Source organism: Taurulus bubalis (assembly GCF_910589615.1).
Source record: "Taurulus bubalis genome assembly, chromosome: 1".
Lineage (NCBI taxonomy): Eukaryota > Metazoa > Chordata > Actinopteri > Perciformes > Cottidae > Taurulus > Taurulus bubalis.
In genome coordinates, this window is record NC_136589.1 from 19279992 (window position 1) to 19295465 (window position 15474).

The following is a 15474-nucleotide window of genomic DNA, read 5'->3' on the forward strand; positions in this document are numbered from 1 at the left end:
TGGTCGAAAGCGGAAATGAAAGTGTTTGGTGTGAACACCCTTGTTTCACTCGCGCGAGTAAACTGAAGCGGTAAACGCGGCGCGAAAAATCATGTTGCGTTTGGTGTAAACGCATCATAAGCCTTCTCTGCTGGCCTAAACAGAATCACAAAGTTTACTTTTTTATTTTTATAATTAAAAGTTATAGCTATATTTATAGTTTAATTGTTTTTCACAAATGCACTACAAGTATATTTTTTTCATCTGTGATGGCGTTGTGTTTATGTGTCTATGGTGCTGTTTTTACGTTTGTGTACGGTTGGGCTGGTCAGGTCACCATTTGTATTATTTTTTTTTTTTATCAAAGATATTAAAACTTGAACAGAAGATAAGAAACAATAAAAACTCACTGAAGCTTTGATGAGAAATATAAAAATGTGTTTTACATTATTTATAACTTTCATTGTTTGAATGATGTAAAAGTTGAACTGAACATTTTGTTCAGATTACTTTATTGTTAAAAACTGTACAGGACTTCCGGTTAGAGCATGTAGCGAGCAGACACGTGCGGAGAAGCTTCCGACTACTTTTTATATTTTACCTTTAAGACCTTCTTTGTGTTAGACTTTTTACCATATGGCAAGTTTTCAAACCTGCTCGGAAGACAACTGGATGAAAAAATGACATTGAAACAACAAGGCTCACAAACCCAGGCAACTCGTGCTATTACTTCGCTAGCTGGAAAGTTAGCGCAAGCTAAAATGGCTGCGAGCCCATCCCCAGGTGAGGAAACCCACCCAGCCCCCGAGAGCGTGGGGGAGCCCGTCACGATGCAGCAGCTGTTCTCCCTACTGGAAAACCACCGTACCGGTATGAAAGAAGACATGACGGCGCTGATACAGACTTCATCTCAGTCACTACAGGTCTCCATGGACGCGCTACGAGGGGATGTGGGTCCGTGTACGGTCCGTGTACGTTTTGTTCGTTTGTTTTTTCGTTCATTCGAATATACGGAATTACGGAAATACCATGGTTTCTTCGTTTTCTGTTTCAAACCGAAAACGGTAAAACGGAAAACCACTTCCGTTTTTTCGTTTCTGGCGTCTGAATCCAAAAACGAGAAAACGAGAAAACCAAACTCGGAATACAAGCCGGTTCTTTTCATGTCAAAATTAAAGCATCTACAAAATATTCTTATTTACAGTATTCTATGATGCAAACACGTAGAAAGGTAACGTTAGAAGAACATTAATGTTAGAAGAACATTAATTAATCAATATAAATAAATAAACCTGGACATGTTAGCAACAGTAGTGACTACAGGCAGTTTAATATGCATGTATATATTACGTACACAGCATGAATCAACTTTTTAATTAATCAATGCATTATTTAATGCAACACAGTTCGTTATATAGTTAAATCAAAGTCATTTGTATGTGTAGAGTTGTTGCTGTTAGAATCATATTTAAATTTCCACCTCATTATGCCTTTCTTGATTGAACAGCGCCTCTGAGGAGACCAGAGTGCAGGTTCACCTTTCTACCAACAGGTGGCAGTATACATGTATACATTAAGTTACATTTACTTGTGTCTTTGTTAATTAACTAGGTTATTGATACAGATGTATTTAATGATGTTTATTTCCTCTGATATTTAATGTTCATGGTTACTTTGCAGCATAGTTGTATACATCATGTATTTACTTATATTTGTGTCATTTTAGAACTAAACATTCCTACATGGAACAGCATGTTTTGCTCAAGGCAATAAATGACAATTTAAAAAAAAAAAAATCAGAGGATCGGCGGTTCATTACCCAGCTGAGTGGTCGGAAGACTAGAAGAGAGAAACGCAAGTACAGTACATTTACCATTTATCTGATTTCATGGATTCTTGCTGAGCACGGTTTAATGTTCATGAAGGAACTCAAAGGTGTCGTTTATATTACGGGTTACTCCAGGTCAAGGCAGTAGATTGTGCCATCAACATGAAGCCTGTGGGCACGTCTCTGAGCTTTCAGAACGCCTTTGTGTCCCATCAACAGTCAACAACCTCCATTCATCCAGGGTTTTTCCATGAACCTGAAGACATAGAAAGACATTCACATCTTAACTGACATCTCCAAAATAATACTAGTTTAATGTTTAGAGAGTACTCCAATGAATCGCCACCTTAACGTGGTGGAGGAGTTTGAGTGGCTCAGTGATCCTGGGAGCTATGTTGTCCGGGGCGTCAGCCCCTGTTAGGGTCTCCCAAGGCAAACAGGTCTCGGGGGAGAGCCCAGACTAAGAGCGGTTCAAAAAACCCTGATGAATAGCAGCCCACGGTCTGAAGTTACCTCGCCTGGACAAGGGAAACCGGGGCACCCTCCCGGAGCCAGACCCAGGAGGGGAGCTCGTCGGCGAGCGTCTGGTGGCCGGGCTTTCGCCCATGGGGCCCGGTCGGGCTCAGCCCGAAGAAACAACATGGAGCAGCAGTCACCCCGTGGACCCACCAGCCGCGGGGAGAATTATCGGGGTCGGGTGCTATGCAGACCGGGCGGCGGGCCAGGCAGGAGACCTGGGCGAGCCGATCGCCGGCAGCATAGACTAGCTCTAGGGACCTGGAACGTCACCTCGCTAGCGGGGAAAGAGCCGGAGCTGGTGCAGGAGGTGGAGCGGTACCAGCTAGATTTAGTTGGGCTCACCTCCACGCACAGCATGGAACCAAGCTCCTGGAGAAGGGTTGGACTTTGTCCTTTTCTGGAGTTGCCCAGGGTGAGAGGCGCCAGGCGGGAGTGGGGATACTCACGAGCCCCCGGCTGAGCGCCGCTATGTTGGAGTTTTCCACGGAGAACGAGAGGGTCGCCTCCCTGCGCCTATGGGTTACGGGGAGTAAAGCTCTGACTGTTGTTTGTGCTTATGCACCGAACAGCAGTTCAGAGTATCTGGCCTTCTTGAAGTCGGTGGAAGGGGTCCTGGAAAGGGCGCCGCCTGCCGACTCCATAGTTCTCCTGGGAGACTTCAACGCTCACGTGGGCAATGACAGAGAAACCTGACGGGGCGTGATTGGGAGGAACGGCTTGCCCGATCTGAACCCGAATGGTGTTTTGTTGTTGGACTTCTGTGCTAGCCACAGTTTGTCCAAAACGAACACCATGTTCGAGCATAAGGTGGCTCATAAGTGTACCTGGTACCAGAACACCTTAGGCTGGAGATCAATGATCGACTTTGTAGTCGTATCATCTGATCTGCGGCCGTATGTCTTGGACACTCGGGTGAAGAGAGGAGCAGAGCTGTCAACTGATCACCACCTGGTGGTGAGTTGGATCAGATGGCGGGGGAGTCGGCTAGAAAGACCTGGCAAGCTCAAACGTGTAGTGAGGGTGAACTGGGAACGTCTGGCGGAGGATCCTGTCCAGGAGGTCTTCAACTCCCACCTCTGGAAGAACTTCTCACAAATCCCGAGGGAGGCTGGGGACATGGAACCCGAGTGGACCATGTTCAAAGCCTCTATTGTGGATGCGGCTGCTCGGAGCTGTGGCCGGAAGGTCATCGGTGCCTGTCGTGGCGGCAACCCGAGAACCCGGTGGTGGACACCGGTGGTGAGGGAAGCCGTCAAACTGAAGAAGGAGGCCTTTCGAACCTGGCTGGTCTAGGGGTCTCCTAAAGCAGCTGACGGGTACCGGCAGGCCAGAAGGGCTGCAGCTGCGATGGTCGCGGATGCTAAAACTCGGGCATGGGAGGAGTTCGGGGAGGCCATGGAGAAGGACTTTCGGTTGGCCTCAAGGAAGTTCTGGCAAACCATCCGACGGCTCAGGAAGGGAAAGCAGGGGCTACCCCAGGCTGTTCTCAGCAGGGGGGGGAACTGCTGACCCAGACTGGGAACATCGTCGGGCGGTGGAAAGAGCACTTTGAGGAACTCCTAAACCCGGCCAACATGTCCCCCGGAGAGGGCGCAGCGCCGGGAAGACTTTGGGGTGGTTTCTCCCATATCCCTGGCAGAGGTCGCTAAGGTAGTCAAAAAGCTCCTTGGTGGAAAGGCGCCAGGGGTGGACAAGATCCGCCCTGAGATGCTGAAAGCGCTGGACATTGTTGGGCTGTCTTGGTTGACACGCCTTTTCAGTGTCGCATGGGGGTCGGGAACAGTGCCCATGGACTAGCAGACCGGGGTGGTGGTTCCCATCTTCAAGAAGGGGGACCGGAGAGTGTGCTCAAACTATCGTGGCATCACACTGCTCAGCCTCCCGGGAAAAGCTTATGCCAGGGTGCTGGAAAGGAGGCTCCGACCGCTTGTCGAACCTCAGATTCAAGACGAGCAGTGCGGATTCCGTCCCGGTCGTGGAACAGTGGACCAGCTCTTTACCCTTGCAAGACTACTGGAGGGGTCCTGGGAGTTTGCCCAACCAGTCTACATGTGCTTTGTGGACTTGGAGAAGGCTTTCGACCGGGTCCCTCGGGGGTTTTTGTGGGGGGTGCTGCGGGAGTATGGGGTGCCGGACCCGTTGGCATGGGCTATCCGGTCTCTGTACGCCTGCAGTAGGAGCTGTGTCCGTATCCTCGGTAGTAAGTCAGACACGTTCCCGGTGGGTGTTGGCCTCCGCCAGGGCTGCCCTTTATCACCGGTCCTGTTCGTGACCTTCATGGACAGGATATCTAGGCGCAGCCAGGGGGCGGAGAGGATCCGGTTCGGGAGTCTCGGGATCGCCTCTCTGCTGTTCGCGGATGATGTGGTCCTGTTTGCCTCCTCGGACTGTGACCTCCAGCATTCACTGGGGCGTTTTGCAGCCGAGTGTGAAGCGGCAGGGATGAGAGTTAGCACCTCCAAATCTGAGGCCATGGTGCTCTGCCGGAAACCGGTGGATTGTTCCCTCCAGGTGGGGACAAACTGCCTACCCCAAGCGAAGGAGTTCAAGTATCTCGGGGTCTTGTTCACGAGTGAGGGTAAGGTGGAGCGGGAGATCAACAGACGGATCGGTGCGGCTGCAGCAATAAAACAGGCGCTGTATCGGTCCGTCCTGGTGAAGAGGGAGCTGAGCCGGAAGGCAAAGCTCTCCATTTACTGGTCGGTCTATGTTCCAACCCTCACCTATGGTCACGAACTCTGGGTCGTGACGGAAAGAACGAGATCTCGGATACAAGCGGCCGAAATGAGCTTCCTCCGCAGGGTGGCCGGGCTTACCCTTAGAGATAGGGTAAGGAGCTCGGACATCAGGGGGGAGCTTGGAGTCGAGTTGCTGCTCCTTCGTGTCGAAAGGAGTCAGCTGAGGTGGTTCGGGCATCTAGTCAGGATGCCTCCTGGACGCCTCCCATTAGAGGTTTTCCGGGCACGCCCAACTGGTAGGAGACCCCGCTGAAGACCGAGGACACGCTGGAGGGATTATATCTCCCGGCTGGCCTTGGAACGCCTCGGGATCCCCCAGAATGAGCTGGAAAGTGTTGCGGGTGAGAGGGAAGCCTGGGTCGGCCTGCTGAACCTGCTGCCACCGCGACCCGACCCCGGATAAGCGGCTGATAATGAATGGATGGATGGATGTTTAGAGAGTCCTCGTTCAAAATCCCTAAAACAAAAAAAGGTTAAGGAGACTCTGTTGGAGCCAAAATGGGGTTTATTGTTTGAGGGAATCACTGGGTGGTAGTGGAGACATGTAGTTCCTTTATTTGGACACAGGGTGGCACATTCAGTAAAAAGAGCATATAGGTGAGTGCCAGGTGATGGGAACAGGTGTGTGTGGATGGGAAGCAAAATAGTTTTCGACCATAGTCGAGACAGCTTCTCGTGCCTTTCAGCCAAGATCAAGTGTTGTATCCTGTTTTGTGAACGCTTGTGGTGTGACTAATGTATGATGATGATGACTTTATGCCATGGTGTCACGGATTAAATGTATGGAAAAGAGACAGTGCTGGAATGGACAATGGAATTGTTTGTGGCAGAACACGCGTCAGAACTTGTTCTCCCATTCACCCCCCTAGTGGCTCGAATATTTAAATAGGTTAAGGTTTGAGCCTCTACAGACTCCATTGAAAAGGTATTTTGCAATTATACAAAATCTCTATGAAAATGTGTGGGTTGGGTAATAAAGCTAATGAACACAAAATGTGTTACATTGTCGTGTGGGGCCCACATTAACATTGCTCTGATAACAAGAACTGGACATTGACCCCCATGTTCTCATTTGTTTATTATTTTGATTGATTGTTAATTGTTTTGTTTGTTCGCCTGGCATCTGTTTGTTTATCTGCAAGGGAGGTTTGAATGATTTGAGAGGTTAATGTTGGTTACGAGGATTAAAGTTCAGGCAGGCACTTGGGTCAGCTCAGGGGTCCTTTGGTAAGAAAGCGAGGGAAAAAGCTACGCTCACGCCATTCAGTAGAGAAAAGAATAGTCTGCCGTATGTAGTGTGGAGCTGATCAGAGTGTTTTGTTGATAATCTAAGATGATATGTGTATGTATAAGAAAATGTTTGATTTATTAGTCGACTAAAATAGTCTGCAGTATTCAGTGTGTGACTGATCAGAGTGTGTTTCTGTACTTTCAGTGCTGTCAGTAAAGCAATTCTTAAAATCCATGCACGTCTGGATCTCGTGTGTCTAAGTGCGCAACAGTCGCATTACAACAATGGAGTGGAGTAAATGTGTAAATACAATGTCTTGCATGATCACATATCTGGATTATGTCGGAGGAATCCTCTGAAAGATAGTAGCATGGAGACCAAGCAGGGCAGCTGTTCTTCGGTTCTGGTTCGTATCCTACAAAAACAGACAAGAGAGATGAATGCAATACCAAAGGTATGATGCTAACTTGAGCACAGACAAGGCCTAAACACCACCGATGATGTCCATAATGCTGGATTATTCTTCATGTCTGTTAGAGAAGAATGCACAAAATTTACATTTCCACATCACGTACTGGACATTCTTGATGACATCTGTAAACAGAAAAAAATCAAATGAATTGCAAGATAGGTGAAAATGTGTGTTTCAGAAAAATCTAATAAGTGTTTCAGATAAATCTAATATTTTGATTTTATATAAATATACTCTATGCTTAAATTATCAATCTTTTACATTTCTAAATATTTAAAACAAAAACAGGGATCAAGCAATTTTGAATCAAAAATGCTCTAGTTTACAAATGAAAGTATAAAGCAAGTATTACACATCTAAGTTTCAAATACACTTCCAGTCAGTTTATTGGGTTAGCTCAAACGTAATATTCAATAGTTTACATTACACTTGGACGCTCAGTGTAACTGTGTAAAACATAGCAAAGGGGATTTTAAATTAATGTTTTTAATCTACAACAGGATAAAAATATTTCCCCAAATCCGTGTCATCATCTCTGTGCCCGTTCTGCTGTGTGGGTGCAAACATGCACCGCGTGCGCGCGCACACACACACACACACACACGTGTCAAAAGTATTCACATTCATTACTCAAGTAGAAGTATAGATACTAGGGTTTAAAAATACTTCTGTAAAAGTTGAAGTATCAACTCAAGCTTTTTACTTAAGTAAAAGTACTGGTTTAAAAACTACTTAAAAGTATAAAAGTAAAAGTAATGTAAGGGGAATGTTTTTTTTCCATTAAGAACAAACTCTTAAGCCGCGTCTCAGGGGCCTATAGTGCACTACCCCACCTCCCCCAAAACAATCATTTTTATAAAGGCCATAATTGTAACGGCCCGATAACCCAAGGACCCAAAAGCACAACTCAGGAAGGCAGAGGTACGGAATATGATTCGTTTACTTAACAGGTAACTACAGGTTACACACAGGAAATGCTGGAGAGCTAGGTTCAAAACACAAGACAATCTGGCAGGGGACAAGTGCAAGTGAGGGGACCTAAGTAGTGAAGACTAATGAGGGGATGTGCAACAGGTGAGACAGGGATGGGCCAGGTGCAAGAAATGAGGACTGACGAGGAGGGAGTGACTGATGAAGGGGGCGTGCAGCAGGATCTGAAATGACAGGACAGTTAGAATACAGACAGGCAGACCGGATGAAAATAACTTAACGAAAAGTGTGGCGCTGAACCGTGACAATAATGACTATAATGTTTTAAAATGTTATGTTGAAAAATGTGGGATGCACTAGGCTACCCGTTTCAGCTGCATATATGCCCTTTTTAAAATGATCACATTTTATTACAATGCAAATACATTAAAGTACCATATGTGTACTACTGAGCATTAACATGCGTTTCATGGAACGGAAGACATGATAACTAGTTGCCTATAAGTATTGTAATAGTGCAAAATAGGCGGCGGTGGCGGCGACTCCGACACAAACACTTAAAGCTGTGGTTCTCAAACTTTTTCTGTAAATAACATAAGTGTGATTCATCTGTGCTTTTATACATAAACAGAATAAAGAAAATTGCAATCACTTTCAAGTAAATCAGATTGCCCCATCAGACAATGTTTTGTGTAAGTTCTATCTGTGCAAAAAATAACTCATATTTAGTTACTACTAAATAGCTCATTGTGGAAAACAATAAGCTTTTATTTTTTTTTTGCCAAACAAAACAGAATGAGTGGAGATATGTGAGCTATCACGTTGTATCAGTATTAGTGGCTGCAGTGACCGGCTTTCCTCGACACATATGTTATAAACGGGGTTGTAGATTTGATACGGTCACTCTCAATTCATGCTCAATATTGATCTTAGATCTGTTTTTTTTATTTTGAGAAACGCAACAGCAGGAAAAGTCGAGCTCACGAAGCTCACGCCGTCGTGTCAAATCGCGCATGCGCAAGCGTAACCTGTTAACGGCGTACTGTAACCATTGAAAGTACAGGCATTTGTCCATGTATTTATTAATGACTTCGTTTTGTATCCGTGTACTTTATACTTTTGTAATGTGAAGCCAACAGCTCATTGTTGGTAGAAGACACGAGCACTTTGGCTCGTTTCACCCGGAGTAGGAGAGCTGCTCCGGGTTCAGAGAGCTGCTCCGGTGCGAGGAGAACTCCGGTTGCTCCTCACAGGAGAGCTGCTGTTGCATCTTCACCCTAGTAGCGTTTAAAACACAGATATATCGGTCTACTTTTCATTCGACATATTTTTCGCAGCGCTCTGTCCGCTGGTGTGTGTGCTCAGCGCTCACCTGTGTGCTCGCGCACGTATCTGTGGGCAACGAGGCGTAGAGGTTTTTTTTGTGTGTGTGGGTTTTTGAACGATGACAAGCCGGAGTGAAAACAAACCAAAATGAAATAGTAACGAGGCTATTTTTAAAATGTAGGGAGTAGAAAGTACAGATATTTGCGTGAAAATGTAAGGAGCAGAGGTGTCAAAAGTATTCACATTCATTACTCAAGTAGAAGTATAGATACTAGGGTTTCAAAATACTTCTGTAAAAGTTGAAGTATCAACGCAAGCTTTTTACTTAAGTAAAAGTGTAAAAGTACTGGTTTCAAAACTACTTAAAAGTATAAAAGTAAAAGTATTGTAAGGGGATTTTTTTTCCATTAAGGACAAACTCTTAAGCCGCGTCTCAGGGGCCTATAGTGCACTACCCCACCTCCCCCCAAAACAATCATTTTTCTAAAGGCCATAATGACTATAATGTTTTAAAATGTTGAAAAATGTGGGATGCACTAGGCTACCCGTTTCAGCTGCCCATTGAAAATGATCACATTTTATTATAATGCAAATACATTAAAGTACCATATGTGTACTACTGAGCATTAACATGCGTTTCATGGAGCGGAAGACATGATAACTAGTTGCCTATAAGTATTGTAACAGTGCAAAAAGTCAAACTTCAGTGGAATGTTATCCTCAATACTTTACGTCGATGTTTATTGGAAGAGACCTTGAGACCTTTGGACTCAATCCTGTATGTACAACAACACTACCAATAGGCTTTGTTCAGCCGCAAAAGCAGCAGGTTCTCAAAGTTCTTTGAGCCAATGCATGCTCTTCTTGGCCTGAAGATGAGCCCTGCAACACTAAACAGTCTTTCACAGGCTGCTGAGGCAGGGAGTGCCGTATTAAACTTAAGTGAAAGCTGACACACAGCTGGGAAAGACTTCAGTACATCTACTGTGTCTCCTCCTGGGCACCCCAGGTACGCATCCAACTGCTGGGTTGATTCAAGAGGGCCGGTCTTCTTCAAGGAGGAAAATAAGTCCTCTTCCTCAGATGATTGGGAGCCCTAAATGACGTGATTCTCAGCCTGACAGTCCAAGTGGCTTCTAATATAGTCAAGGCCTGTGGAATTAAAAAAAACATAATCAGGATAATTTCGACCATATGACAGTATTGTGTGTGTGTGTGTGTGTGTGTGTGTGTGTGTGTGTGTGTGTGTGTGTGTGTGTGTGTGTGTGTGTGTGTCATTAAACGTAATTTCACTGTCTCCATAGAAATTACACATACTCAGGGGAAGTTGAGAAGTGAGACACTTACCAAGTTTGAGGATAGTTTTGTCACTTGTCCAGCAGGTCTTAAATTTGGGAACTAGAATGGCTGCGGCTATTAGCTCTGGATCTGCAAGCATCTCTCCGAAGCGTTTTTGAAGGCCTGAAAGAATTGCCGTAATCAAAGGCTCACAGAACTTGGAGGCGACGTGAAGGTGCTGGAGCTTGGTCCTTAGCAGAGTTATGGTTGGGACCAACCATCCCATCTGCACACTGGTTTCTCCCTGAAGGACATCAAGTGCCTTGGCAATTGGGCTCATTGTCTTTGCATATTCTGCAAGAAATGCAAGTTCCACTGGAGTAAACCTGTACAAAGAAGAAAAGAAAAACACAACATGGAACATTTAGCCTACTTGATGTAGCACCTTTAACTGGATAATTAAAAAGGAAACATATTGTCATCTGAGACTTTTAGAAATGTAGTTGTGTTGCTACAAATCACATCCATAGTAAATTTGGGGACTGCATATTGGCATAGTGCATACATGTGTTCTACAGTACTCAAAGTATAAAACTGTAACTTAATCTATTGTTAATCACTTCATTAACTGAAAGGCAGAAAAACAAGCACTTACTTAGGTGTATCTAGTTCACTGCAGACAGCTGCAAGGGCTCCCTCGCCTTGTTCTCTTGTTATTCTCACTATTCTTTCTACGGCGGAGAAGAGTGAATTCCACCTTGTAGCAACAGGCCTTACGAGTTGGAGTTTGCAGTGCTTTTCAATTACTTCAGATGCAGTGGTTGATCTTGAGCTTTTGTTCCACAGGCTAGAGCATTTGGCAAATGTGGACCTTGCCACACGCTTGTAGAATGGGTTGACCTCTGCTTTTGAAGCGTCAACTGTGGACACTAAATTGAGGAGGTGGCAGGCGCAACGATGGTGCTTGGGTAGTTGGTATTCCAAGTAGTCATTTTCGTCCAGCAGGGCTCCGGCATCAACAAATTCAACACCCTCAACGCTTTCCTCATCTTCATCATAATCATCATTTTGGCCACCATCATCCTCTTCTCCATCACCCTCTTCTACAGGTTCAGGATTATTGTTCTCGTCAGTCTGCTCATAAACTCTGAAGGCTTTCAGGAAGTTTGATCCATTGTCAGTTGTAGTGCGAACGATTTTCTCTCTGATATTGAATTCTGTGTGAATATCATTAAGGGCACCAGCCAGGGCAGAAAAGTTATGTGACCCTTTAAGTTGCTTGCATGCCAGGGCAGCACAGGATCTCTGCATGGTCTGGGGGTTAAACCAGTGCGCAGTGACACCAATGAAACCACGACGGTGTGCCGTCCAGCAGTCTGTTGTTGTTGCTACAAACTTAATTTCACTAAGGGCAGCTTTCAGTTTTCTTTTCATTTCAACAGAGGCCTTTGTGACTTGGTTTACAACAGTATTGCGCGTCATGACATTTGTATTTGGCTGAAGATGTTGCACAAGATCAATGAAGCCCTGTTGTTGAACAATGTGTGGTGGGTGCAAGCCTTCAACAACAAATTTGAGGACTACTTTATCCACACTTGCCTGGGACACTCTTCGAGTCTCCCACAGCTTGGTCTGTTTGGAGGGTGGGTCCAAAGAACCTTCAGTGGATGACTTCCTTTTGACGGCTGATGAAGTAAGTTGCGTGTACCTCTCTAGACGAGTGGGGTGTTTCTTCTGTGGAGAAAATTAATGTACAGGTACAGATTGAGATTCATATTACTTCTCTCAAACCACAAACTCAGATTATCTAGGACTTCCGCTGTATTAAATGTCCTGCTTGAAGTTCATGAAAGAAGGTCAGACTACAAGTTAGGGAGCAGTTTCACTAGTCTATGCAATTATGTTGAGCAGACCGGAATATTTACAGCTGTTATAGGACCACAAGCAGCTCCTGGCATGACCAAAAAGTAGCATTATTGATGAGATAGTCCGACTTTAATTCATTTTAAACTGCATTTGGCTGATAGTTGGGCCTATTACCTCTTTACAAGGACCCATGGAGCCTGCCCTATACAGGCCCGCGCACTCTCATACACAGACAGGATCATGCCGATCCTTAGTACATGCTTTATCAACAAGCTGTAGACTACAGCTTTGCACAATTAACCTACAAATATTGCATATAGCAATAATATAAGTTCAGATAACCTTTGGCTAAAGTCGAATTTCAAATGTCACACAGAGCCCAACAAACGAACTTGCAACGTTGAATCACAGCCTTTTACTATCAAGAAAACCATGGCATGTCTTGGCATGTACCTATCTAGCCATAGGAAACATTGCAAATGTACCAGTAGCTAGCACGTTACTTGGTCACTACTACAACATTTAGTCAATAATCGACTATCATAACGAAAACTATAGTTTTGCGCAATTAACATAGAGATGTTACATATATAAATAATATAAGCTCAGATAACAATTGGCTAAAGTCGAATATCAAATCTCACACAGAGCCCAACACGGCGCTACCTAGTGACGTGCTAACGCTACAAAGCTATCGTCAACAAACACACGTTAGTTACGGTCTTACAAACACATAATGGAGGTCCAACACGACTAGTCATACTAAGTTTACTGTAAGAAAGTTAACGGTGATAGGGACAACAATTAATTATGCAGCGTTCAGTCATAGACACGGAAGGAAACATCCAACACGGCACTATGTAGTGATGTGCTAACGCTACGAAGCTTTCGTCAACAAACACACGTTAGTTAGAGCCCACCAAACGAACTAGCAACGTTGAAGCATAGCCTAGCTACTGCTAAGCAAGCAAACCATGGCATGTCTTGGCATGCACCTAGGCATAGCCATAGCAAACATGGCAAATGTACGTTACTAGGTTACTACAATATTTGGTCAATAATTGACTAATAATAGCAAACTTTCAGCTTACCTCAATATGCTTTTTCAAATTCGACGGCGAGTTTTTGAAAGCCATTAGCTCGTGGTACTTGGGTGCGCAGAGCTTGCAGCGCATTCTAAATGAATTGTTTTTGCACCCAACCATCTCGAAAAATTCTTCCAGGTACGGCCAAGGATGTACAAGGGTTGGCTGGTCTTGTTGGCCATCAACCTCCTCGCTGATACTTGGTTGGGAGTTCTCTGATACGGACATCTTTTTAATCGGCTTTTCTGCTGTCCTTGCCGGAGAGTGGCGTGATTTGTAATGGTTGATTTGTGTCGTCTGCAGGTGCATCGCGTAGAGAACCAATAGGGTGTCGGAATGGTATATGTTTATACTTCTCATCCAACCACAATCAAATTCACTCTATCCTGATGGCGCGATTTATCTGGCTAGGTTTTTTGTGTGTGTGTTTTTGAACGATGACAAGCCGGAATGAAAACAAACCAAAATGAAATAGTAACGAGGCTATTTTTAAAATGTAGGGAGTAGAAAGTACAGATATTTGCGTGAAAATGTAAGGAGTAGAAGTAAAAAGTCGTCTGAAAAATAAATACTCCAGTAAAGTATAGATACCCAACATTTCTACGGTAACGAAGTAACTATTTGTACTTCGTTACTTGACACCTCTGCGCACACACACACACACACACACACACACACACACACACACACACACACACACACACACACACACACACACCATGAATCAATAGCTTATAGCTTATACAATAGGTCAACCATTTGTTTTAGAAGAAGTTCATGGGTAAAACTATTAAAGGACATTGTTAAGCAAGCTAAACATTAAAGCCACAAAGTTAGCCGTTCCAGTCCATTGAAAAGCACGACCTAGTTACATAACTGTTACATTACTAACGTTACACATGCTATTAATTAGGACACATACTTAAAGTCATGATTTAAACTCACCTTCATGTGTCGAAGCGAAAAGACTCCTCAGCGCTCTGCTCAGTCCGCTCTACTTGTTGCAGGTGGAAAGTAACGGTGAATTGCTCCGCCTCGATTCACTGGAGGTTGTCAGGTTAATAGAATCCCTCCGCCGGTGGAAATAGTCCTTTATAGTTTTACCACAAAATGCCTATATTTTCATTGGAATTTAAGTTAATGACTTATCTGCAGTGTTTAACCAGTAGATTATGGCCAGGCTTCAACTTGGCCATGGTTTAAAAAAGACAGTTTACCTAAAACACAAACATGACAGCATTTGCTTTTTTAAACCCTCGTTCCCGCCATTTTCTGTCTCTTCTTTTTTTTTTTTACTGATAACTTAAAGAGCCAAGTTCAATTAACACTAACAAATCTAAAAAAGTAATTATTGTAAGTTTAACTTTTAACTTGAACAGTTAAGTTCAAATATAAAACTTGTCAGAGCTCTTTGAGTTAAAGAGAAGAAGTAAGTGGACATAACTAAACATGGCTGTGATGTTTTACAGTTCAGCAACTGATCACTTTTTTTTTTACATTATTTGAAAAGCACAGCTTATTTCAAAAATAAAACCCAGTTTTAACCTCAACTTTTTCACCTGTACATGTGGCTGAAAAGTGAGTCATCAATCAGAACACCCAGATATTTATAAGAGTCAACAACCTCTATTTCACTTCCTTTTCACCACATTTTGGCCCACATTATTTATATAAATAGTAAATAAAAGTGGACTTAATACAGATCCTTGTGGCACACCTTTACAGACGGTAGCAATATCAGAGGATAGGCCCTCATATCTGATGCACTGAGATCTATTCTCAAGGTAGCTCGTGAACCAAGCGACTGCTTGCTCTGAGAGCCCTGAGTTGAGGAGCCTCAGCCTTAAAACATCATGGTCAACTGTGTCAAATGCTTTGGACAGATCAATAAACAGTTACGCACAGTGTTGCTTCTTGTCAAGAGCAACACAAATGTAATTTAACACTTTCAGTGCAGCTGTAATAGTGCTATGTTTTTTCCTAAAGCCTGACTGGTTGGTTGATAAAATGGCATTGCTGTACAAGAACTTCTAGGAGAACAAAGGCAGATTTCCAATTAATTGGTATTTTGTTATTTTTCATTGTCACATTCAAAATATATGGACGTGGCTCTGCAACAAAATCAGCAGCCAATTTAAAAAAGTAAGGGTCTCTATACAATCAGGCCCTGAAGGTTTCCTATGATCTAGGCTAATGTTGGTCAAATGCTGTGGTCCAAATGC